At 36.6% G+C, this 10,833-nt stretch overlaps 1 long non-coding RNA gene across 1 annotated transcript; it reads right to left on the bottom strand.

Annotated features, from left to right (window-relative positions):
* Nucleotides 1-564: 564 nt before the first annotated feature.
* LOC116584359 lies at nucleotides 565-10,516 on the bottom strand. The gene is made up of 3 exons (XR_004283172.1): nucleotides 8,266-10,516; nucleotides 7,253-7,402; nucleotides 565-925 (listed from the first exon to the last, which is right to left on the bottom strand). It is a non-coding gene; the product is annotated as an uncharacterized LOC116584359 (long non-coding RNA).
* Nucleotides 10,517-10,833: the final 317 nt, after the last annotated feature.

Below are 10,833 nucleotides of genomic sequence, written 5' to 3'. Positions count from 1 at the left end.
TAAATCCCAAATTAAGTTTTCCTGCATAAATAGGCTGGTTTAATCTGTCAACCACAATCCCCTGAGACCTACTTAAAAATAAGCTGGTTTCTGCAAATATGCTTTAGTAAAACTATTACATTTTGTAGAAAAACACTAAAGATATTACTATAAGGTATCTTCTCTGCCTGGCTACGAAGACAGACAGACATGAATTCCAATCTTCTCTCTACCATGAATTTGCTCTGCGATTTAAGACAACTTCCCACGATCTTATCTGTAAATAGAGAATGACACTAATATGAGTAGGGCTGTTTTGAAAACACAATTCAACAATCATGTGAAGGACAAAGAACAATACCTGACAGAATGGGTGCTTATTAAATGTTAGCTTCCTGGGGCACCTGGGTGGCTCAGTGGGTTAAGCCTCTGCCTTTGGCTCAGGTCGTGATCTCTGGGTCCTGGGATTGAGCCCCTTATCAGGCTCTCTGCTCAGCAGGGAGCCTGCTTCCCCCCACCCCTCCGCCTGCCTCTCTGCCTACTTGTGATCTCTGTCAAATAAATAAATAAAAATCTTTAAAAAAAATGTTAGCTTCCTTTCTCATGTTCTCACTTAAACAAATAAAACAGGAAGGCAAAGAAGGTGCTATAGGTATGGCAGCTAATCAGCAGGACCCGTGCTGCAAAACAACAAAACTTCAAAGGGCAAAATCTATTTTCTACACAAGGATTATACTGCTAATCTTTTTCTGTCCTGAATGAGATCAACTTGAAAACATTGTCAGCACTTCTTGGTGACATGGGTCTTCCTGTGTAAGAAATGGTCTGGCTGTTGTCCTCAAGGGCATGGTTCTTCCAAAGTTATCATCCCCTGATTGTGTTAAGATTGTGTTCCCGAGCTTCAGATATTCCTGCATCAAACTGTCACTCAATCCTAAATTTAGCCCTGTGTGGAAGAAGAAAATATATTCAAAGTCTGAGTGATAGTCACCATGTCTTAAGTTTTATGAGTATATAAATTATTTCATAAGTTTATGTCCATATCTCATTTTGGATGCTTAAAATAAAATAGAATGGGTCCTTGCATATTTTTCATGTTGGAACTAGTGTTATAAGACAGTAAAGTATCTTTGAACTTAGTTACTGGTGTTGCTCTATTTTTCTCTGACTCAGAAAACAAAATCAGATGGGACAATGAGAAGGCAACCCATGGGTCCAATACGGTAGGTGATGGAGTCAGAAATCAATATAATGCTGAAGGTCATGCTGGATGAAGCAGGGCAGGGCTCTTGAACTGTCTATCTCTTCCTTCAGATAATCGTCCTTCAGATAATACTCCAACCTGACACTCCTCTTCAATTTCGAGAAACAACACCTTTTCTAAGATGATCAACAGCAAATTTTATTTTATATGCAAAATATCTGATTTAGGAAAGGCAACACAATGAATGGTAACACCTGTCTGGTATTCTAGGACTAGCCCTTATAGTAGCCCTTATAGCCCTTTTTTCCAGTTTAACCTCCTGTGTCTTTTTTTCTCAAATAGCTGGCATGACCTCATAGTTTGTTACTAGACCTTCAATAGAACCATTTATCCCTTGTGAAAATATAGATTTTCCACAGAAAATATCTGTGAAGAAAGCTTCCTACCCAACTGAAGTTAAGTGATTCATAGTCTACTATAATTATTTGTCAATTATAATCCCGACCCACTCACCAAAAAAAGAATAAAAGGCTTCATTATACAGTCATCTAAAACATACCTCCATAGTATTTTTTTTTAAATTTTTTTATTTTATTATTATTTTTTTTTATTTCCAGCATAACAGTATTCATTATTTTTGCACCACACCCCGTGCTCCATGCAATCCGTGCCCTCTATAATACCCACCACCTGGTACCCCAACCTCCCACCCCCCGTCCCTTCAAAACCCTCAGATTGTTTTTCAGAGTCCATAGTCTCTCATGATTCACCTCCCCTTCCAATTTCCCCCAACTCCCTTCTCCACTCTAAGTCCCCATGTCCTCCATGCTGTTTGTTATGCTCCACAAATAAGTGAAACCATATGATAATTGACTCTAAATTCAATAATAATAAGCAATATTTTTTCCACAAAATGTTATCAGTTAAGTCAGGCAGGCCAGTGAAATTCACATTCCAATTATGTCTAGCCTCCCCTTATTTTAAGATGAAAAATTTACATTTCTTTAACTGAGAAAAATAATACAAAAATGTAACCTGCTAAATGGGAGAAGGTATTTGGAAATGATAGAGGTTAGTACCCCAAATATATGAAGAACTTAATCAACGCAACACTAAAGAAACAAATCTGCTTTAAAAATGGAAAATGAGAAGTGAACCTGAATAGACATTTATCCAAAGAAGATACACAGATATATAGAAGATATACAAGCCAACAGACACATGAAAAGATGCTCAACATCACTAATCACCAAGGATATGCATATCAAAACCAAAATGAGATATCACTTCATACCAGTTAGCATGACTAGTATTGAAAAGACAAGAAAAAACAAGTGTTGGACAAGATAAAGAGAAAATGGAACAGTCAATGCACTGTTGGTGGGAATGTAAAGTGGTGCAGCCACTCGGAAAACAGAATGCAGGCTCCTCAAAAAATTAAAAATAGGAAAACCATACGATTCAGTAATTCCATTGCTGGGTATTTACCCCAAGAAAATCAAAACACTAACTCAAAAAGGTATGTAGACCCTTATGTTTACTTCAGCATTATTTGCAGCAGCCAAGATATAGAAGCAGCCCAAGCACTCACCAATTGATGAATGGATAAAGAAGATATGGCAGATATCTACAATAAAGTATTACTCAGCCATAGAAAAGAATAAAATCTTGCCATTTGCAATGACGTGGATGGAGTTAGAGTATTGTACTAAGCAAAATAAGTCAGCTGGAGAAAGACAAATACCATGTGATTTCACTCATATGTGGAATTTAAGAATCAAAACAAATGAATATTGGGAGGTGGGGAGAGAGGAAAATCAAGAAGCACATTCTTAATATTGAACAATAAGCATGGTTACCAGAGAGGAGGTCGGTGGGGGATGGGTTAAACAGGTGATGGGGATTAAGGAGGGCAGTTGTTGTAATGAACACCAGGTGTGTATGTGGGTGATGAATCACTAAATTCTAGCCCTGTGACTGAAATCGCACTGCATATTAACAGGAATTTAAATAAATTGGAAAGGAAAAAAAAGAAGTCAGACAGACAAAGACAAATGCCATATGATTTCACTTACCTGTGAAATCGAAAAAACGAAACAGAAGCAGTCATAAATATAGAGAACAAACTAGTGATTGTTACGCCCGAGTTTTCGCATCTGAGAGACCACCAAGGAGCCAACACCAATGTAATCACACGAGGGTTTATTTGACAAGCTTAAGCTTGGGCCCAAGTATACCCGACACAGAGGAATAGGGAATTGGACCTCGAACCAAATTATAGTCAGAGTTTTTAAAGGCAGAATAGAGGTGGACTCGGTGGTGGGTGAGGACAAAGGGGATTAGGGATGATGTAAGTCTCTAAGGAATTTTGGAAGCAAGGTCTCCAGGACCTTGAGGGGCTAGCTGTTGTTGGGAGAAAGGTTATTTATTACCAGTAGTAAAAATCTTCTCGTGAGACCCTTTAGATATTATATATCAGTGGGCCATATGCTTGGGAATGATCTCAACACTATCTTGGAGGTTTAGAGATGAAGTTTCCTAAAGGAATTGTTAAAGTAGACTTACAGGATCCTGGTTGGACCTGTCGGACAAGGGGGTCGGTCAGGCTAGGATTGTCCTTAGCAAAACCTCAAGGTGAGAGCAGTTAAGTCCCTAGAGGAGAGCCACTCTGCCTGTTTCAAGGGCTTGTCAGTAGGTAAGGAATTTTAATGATTTTCTTCTGCCTCTGTGTCCCACATCAGTGATGGCAGGAATGGGATAGGGGAATAGGCAAAATAGGTAAAGGGAAATAAGAGGTACAAACCTCCCGTTATAAAGTGACTAAGTCATGGGGATGAAAAGTACAGCATAGGGAATATTGTCAATAGTATTGTAATAACATGTGATGACAGATGGTAACTACACTTTTCCTGATAAGCGCTGAGCGATGTCCAGAATTGTTGCTTCATTATGGCATACACCTGAAACTAACACTGTTGTGGAAAAAATAAAAGTGAGACCTTCAAGGGGCGAAGTGACACTCGGAGAAATAGGAGCATGCACGTTTATTTTATGACGGCGGACCCAGATGAGCTCATGCTCGAAGGTCTGAGTCCTGGGCAACACGGTTACAGGGCTTGTACAAGGGACTTAGGCAGTCAGGTTCCAAGGGCTTTGAGGGCTGTTGTTAGGTGGGTTTAAACAGGGGGAGCAGAGGCTGCTTTAGGCGAGAAGGGTAGAGCAGGGAGCCTGTGGCGCGAAGCCTGTTTACAGAAGCAGAAACAGCTGGTTATCTCTTGTTCCCAGTAGGGCTTCTGGTTATCTCTAGCTTATTGTTAGTAATTTTCCATCTTCTGGGGCCTCCTGGCCTGGGCCTGCTCTGGGTAGTTTTCCCCTTCAACATAACATTGTATGTCAACTATATATAAAGAAAAAAATAGCAAAATTTTAAAAATAAATGAATTATTTTTAAAATGTTGCTTTTGCCCTTAATTCATTAGTTAGGACTTAAATAAACACAAGTACATATCAGATGGGATTTCTTAAGTATACAGTGGAACGTCCTCTGCATGCAGAGTGATACTCTGCTGACAGAAACAATGGAGTTTTACAACTATGTAACTATGCTTTAATGTATTGTATTATGTGGGTTTCTCAACATTCACAAAGGCATTGCTTTAGTTTCACGTAACTTAGTATCCTTTTGTACTGTGCTAAGGCAATGGGAATAATTCTCTTACAGGCTTCAGTCATTATAAAACGTATTATGTTACGTTTGAGGAAGGGACAGGCAGGGGTGCTAGGTAGAGAGAGGTAGCTGTGAGATCAGGCTCACAAAAATTCCAAAAATGTGGAGGTGTAAGGAAACCAGGGAAAAGGAAATAAACCAGACCATCCATCCGGGTCTAGGTGTCAGAGGTGGGGGCTTGTAATAACAGCTATTTGTGACCAACAAAGAATTACTGGACCCTAAAAAAGGAAGTAAGCCATTGAAGGTGTTATCGCTAGTCTTTACTCCAAGGTGCTATCAATAGAGATGTTAAAAGGATTTAAGTTCCCCGGTTAGCTTTCTATAAAAGACCAACCCTAAAAGCCCTCCCTGGCAATCCTGTTGGGACCCCTCTCACTCCTGAAAGCTTTTTCTGTATCTTCCCTTAATAAAACTCTATTGCTTAACTCACTCTCCTTTGTCCATGAGATCCAAGATTTATTCTTTGACCCCATGAGAAAACAATTTCTCTCTCCCACTTCATGTTTTCTTTGGTTGAAGTCAGCTCCAAAAAGTATCCTTTTTTTCCAGCTAAGGTGTCAATCCAAAATGAGATTCCAATGAACTACACAAAAGTAATATCAAACTGGGAAGCGCTATGCTAAATATGGAAACTAAGTTTCTTTAGTTTCACAATAGCTGACAAATGACTTTTACGTTCCTTTTTCTGTTTTAATTAATAAAGTATAAACACAAAATTTATGTAAATTATTACTTTAATGTAAATATATATCAATAGTATTGTTTCTTCAAAGAAATTATATGATTATCTGGAATTCTTAGGAATATATATCATTTTATATGTGTTTAAAATACTTTCTCTTGTTGAGTACATTTATATATGATGGAACTATTTTTCCTAGAAACATGCATATAGCAATTTTTAAGATGCATAATAAAAAAAGTAGTATCTGAAAACCAAAGTATTATGCCTTTAAACTTTTTTTAACCTCTTTTTTAAACTATTTTTCCTAGAAACATGCATGTAGCAATTTTTATGATACATAATAAAAAAAAAGTAGTATCTGGAAAACCAAAGTATTATGCCTTTAAACTTTTGCCTTATTGAATTTAAAATATTTGTAAATTTCCATGTGGTTGACCTGCCATTTCTAGAAATGGTGTAAGTGTTCTGTACCAAATAGAAGTAGAAACTTTATTCTTAGCTCTTTGAAACAGAGGTTAAGTATTGAAGGCTAATCACACTAAGGCAGTACATTCTGCAAAGATCTACTACTTCATTTAGTGTTGGTGATTCCTAAGTCCTAGAAAAACATAAATTTAAGGAAATATCAACCTACAGATAATGTAAAAATTCAGATATGCAAAGTTTTCCCATATAACAGATTTATCTTTTACAGAGTCATTTTTAGAAAAATTTAACAGTGTATAATTTATTTTTCTAAGCTGCATAACTAGTCATTTTGCCTGAGTGAAGATTTTTCAGAATAAGTAGAGCCTCAGCATTCACTGTATCTAATACTTGCATTTTTTTAAAACGGTAGAGGATGGTCACACATTGAAGGTATGTCTGATATGTATTTATTTACAATCTCAAAGCAGCAATACAAGGAAGCTGATAAAGTTTCATATTGTTATACCTGTTCCTATGTGGAAGACCAGGGCTGAGTAGGAGATATGCTCTGTATACCAGCAGAAACAAACAAAAACTTGGGTTTGTATCCCAACCCTGCCTATCACTCTAATTCACCTACAAAGCAGGATAACAAGAACACCTAATGTGCCAAATGGCTGTGAAGATTAATGATAATGTGAATAATGTACCTGGTATGAGCACATAATAAAGACACAATAAAACTTAACAGCTATTAATAGTAATATCACCATTATTATTGGTCTTAACAGAAAACATGGGTTCTAAGCAGCAGAGGAGATGGCTAGATATCTTGATCACCACCATAATCACTGCCACCAGCAACACCGTTCCTAAGAGCTTTTATAAAAGCTAAATCTCCCGTGTGATATTGCCAACTAGGCCTTGAAATCAGCCTATGAAATTTCAGCCGCAGTGATGATCAGTTGAGTCAAGAATAAAAGAGTTATTTATTCTTTGGTCAGGGAAGAAAGAGGTGACAAGCTCACCACAAGAGGAAAAAAAATCTTAACTTGTTTTGAAAAGAATCCTACATGCTTTCATAAAAATATGATCAATACACTTATATTAATGTTCATTGAGCAAACACATAACACACACATATTTTCTGTATGATGCTGCGGTTACACCTTTAGGTTACACCTTTAGCAGTGTCACAGGTTTAAAAGGAAAATTAAATAAATATTAATTTTTGAAGGAATCTCACCTGTATGTTATGATTTGGGGAGCATGTATTTAGGCTTTCACAGTCTTACGCATCACGTAACTTTTTTTTAGTTTTAGCATCACCAAGCAAAGGACACTTCTGCTATCAGCTCCTAGCCACGGATTCTGAAACAAACAAGGTTTGATGTACCTACAATAAAATTTTTTATAAAAAGTCTAGTGAGTACTAGAGTCAATATTCAAAGCCTAGGTGACATTTAACCCTAGAAAAAGGAGTTTCTTTTTTCCCATTAATAATATTTATATTAAAATTTAATCTTTCAAAAAATTAAAGAAGAATGTCATCGAAATGCCTAAGAAATGAAAAGAACTGTTGGAATATGTCTAGTTAAAAATAAGAATGTACTGTATCTCATTAGGTTCAAAGTATATTGAGGAATTTATGATATATTATCACATATATAGTACATATATATCATATATATAGTATATTTAGGAATTGTGATTAATAGACTACTCTTCAAACTCTTGAGACCTGCTTTTAAATTTATAGTCCTGTAATCAGAATTGTGTGTGAACCTTGTTAAATTTTTGATTGCCAGTCCCTATCCTGAAAGAATTATTGATTCAATAGGACTGATGAAAAGTCTAAGAATCTGTGCTAGAATGGAATTTAACAGATCCATATTTAGCTTAAATAAAATCAACTACATACTCTCATAAAATTTCTAAACACTTCTTTTTTGTTTTGGTTTTGGTTTTGGTTTTCACAATATAGATTCCAATAAAAGCAAACTATTCAAACCAGCAAGCCAACTAAAGAATAATAAGAAAAAAAAAATCTTGTCTAATATTAGAGGGGAAAATGATGGGAGGCATCAGTGTTTTTGAGAGAGACAGAGAAAGATAGAGGGCAGACAGGAAGAAGGGGGGGGAGGAAGGAGGGAGAAAAATTTATCTATAGGGGATGCTTCATCTGATCTTTCTGAATCACAATGCTAACATCTGTAGCTTCAGCTTTTTAAAGTTTCTCTTCATTTATTTCAAACTCACGTGTCAGTTGCCTAGAAGCTGGCTCCCCCAGTATGTCTTCTAAGATTCGATGTTTTCTTCTTCAGACACATCAAATGATAACAAACTCTCTGTGGTCTCACTGATATTACAGCTGTCACTTCCAGTATCAATGCCACTGTCACTGTCACTAGATCTTGATTTCTCATCTGACATACTAGGTGTAGAAGCCATGATCTAGGAAAACAAGGCCACTTTGTGTAACTTTATTTGAAATAACATATCCCAATGTAGTTTACTCCTTCCAAAGGTAAAATGTGTTTGATTCCTTCTCTCTCTAAATCTCTTCAATCCCTAGTTTCCTAATGAGGACAGCTTTACACAATCTTCTCCCCACACACTTTTGCAGTAAGGTTACTCAAAAGGGAAGATAAAATATCACAGTCGTACAAAACATACTCCTGAAAAAAATAAATCTGAAAGTCACATTTCCAAAGACAAAAAAGAATATATATGTTTAAAGGAGGAATTGATCCAAGAAAAGTAAGAAAACAGTAAAAATTTCTATGTATGCCTTAACTTTGGAAGCCTTCATAGGTAACTTTCCCACATTTCAAATATTATTTCAATTTTATGCTTTTCTTTCCCAGTTGAGCACATAGTAAATCAGATTACATTGAATTAGCACCCAGTTAAAGCTAAAAATCTGCTGGTTTCTGTGTGCCCAATGACATCCATCATTTCCTTATATGAGTTTACAAACTATATGTTCTCTCAATGTATCAATATGCATACTCTTTATTTGTTCTTTTTCCAATAGTAAAATATTTAAGTGGTTCACCAAGAAATATCCCAACAACTGAGGACAGTGCCCTGTTGGTTGGCAGAGGGCCTAACTTCATATTACACCAAAATGTTTATTCTTCAGCTTGTGGAGGAAAAGGTCACTGTGGTTCCTCAGAAATCAAACTCATAAAGGGCCACTGTAAACCTAAGGGAAGTAGATACAACCATAAGTACCATAGGTACTTAGATTCATAGCACAGTTACACACAGATCTCTCTAAGTAAACTCTAATCAACAATAGCATTATTAGTGTCACCAAGATATTTTAACAGTATCTCTTTAGGAGAAATCACATTATATCAAATTATATGAAAAGAAACTACACAAATGTCACAAAATTGAATGTTTTATTTTTGCAAAAAGAGCATCTGAGAGTCATTTGACTATAGCATCTATCAAGGGCCCAGATAATAAAATTGTTAGAAGGGCTAAAATGTATACTTTTTACATATTATATATTGATTAATAAATTGCTTACCTTAATTGTGTCAGAAAACTCTTACATAACACTTCAGATCTTTCTTAGCCTCATCCATCTCCAGGGCCCTTGGCCCTTGTTTTGTTCCAGCCACCACTGCGGCAAACATTTCTGCATGAGCATCAGTCAGATTCAGGAAGGCAAAATTCAACAGCATTTTGCCTCTTGGCTACATCATATGTCTCTTGCTCCTTATTTGGGGATTGTCCTGCTGCCACTGAGGCATGAACACTACACCCACATGAACGCTTTATATCCAACAGTATGATGCCCTACGTGGCAGATATTTGACAAATGATTGTAGCAATCAGAGCCTAGGTCCTCCCATCCTTCCCTGCATGGATTGTCCTGGAATGCATTACTGTAAGTGGTCTCTTACAAGACTGCACCAAGGGAATGAATTATTAGTTGTATGATACTAAGCCGTAGACAACTCACCAATGTACTTTTATATTGGCTCTTCTTCTTTCTCTTCTTCATTCCTCTTCTTTTCTTTTACCTTTGATTTCCTCAGTTTGCATGCCTTAATAACTTATTAGCACATACCTTTTACTTTTTTTGTCTTGGGCTCTGCTTTTTTATAACTCAAAAAAGAGTTGATAATCAGAGTGGTGCTTGAAAGAATATTCTCAGGATAGGATTTTGCAGTTGGATTATTCCTTAGTGTGATTTCAACAGTGATTCCACTGCTGGTGCAAAGAGAGGCACTAATAACCCTGGCACATAGGAGAATGACAATTACTAAGGCTTTCCTCTATGCTTCCTTCTAATGAAGTGGTGGTAGTTAAGGCATTGAGAATACTTATTAGACTTGGCACTTGAAAATAGGTGAGCAATGATAATTTTAAGAGTGGGGTGAATTATATTCTCCTAAGCACTGAAAACACTTTCATACAGAAAATGATAGATTGAGCATTGAAATTAAGTAAAATTAAAGCATGCTATGGAAATCAGAATGTCTCAGCGACAGTTTTTAAAGTGATGCTCATCTCCTATTGCCTTGGGGCAAATTGTGCTGAAGATCGTACTTAAATCTCATTAAAAAAACAGCATCACTTATGGTTTGTCTCCCTCCCAATCCCATCTTGTTTCATTGATTCTTCTCCTACCCACTTAAGCCCCCATGTTGTATCACCACTTCCTCATATCAGGGAGATCATATGATAGTTGTCTTTCTCTGCTTGACTTATTTCGCTAAGCATGATACGCTCTAGTTCCATCCATGTTGTCGCAACTGGCAAGATTTCATTTCTTTTGATGGCTGCATAGTATTCCATTGTGTTTGT

The sequence above is a fragment of the Mustela erminea genome, chromosome 2 (genome assembly GCF_009829155.1).
Source record: "Mustela erminea isolate mMusErm1 chromosome 2, mMusErm1.Pri, whole genome shotgun sequence".
NCBI lineage: Eukaryota > Metazoa > Chordata > Mammalia > Carnivora > Mustelidae > Mustela > Mustela erminea.
This window is presented reverse-complemented; position numbering and strand designations above follow the sequence as displayed.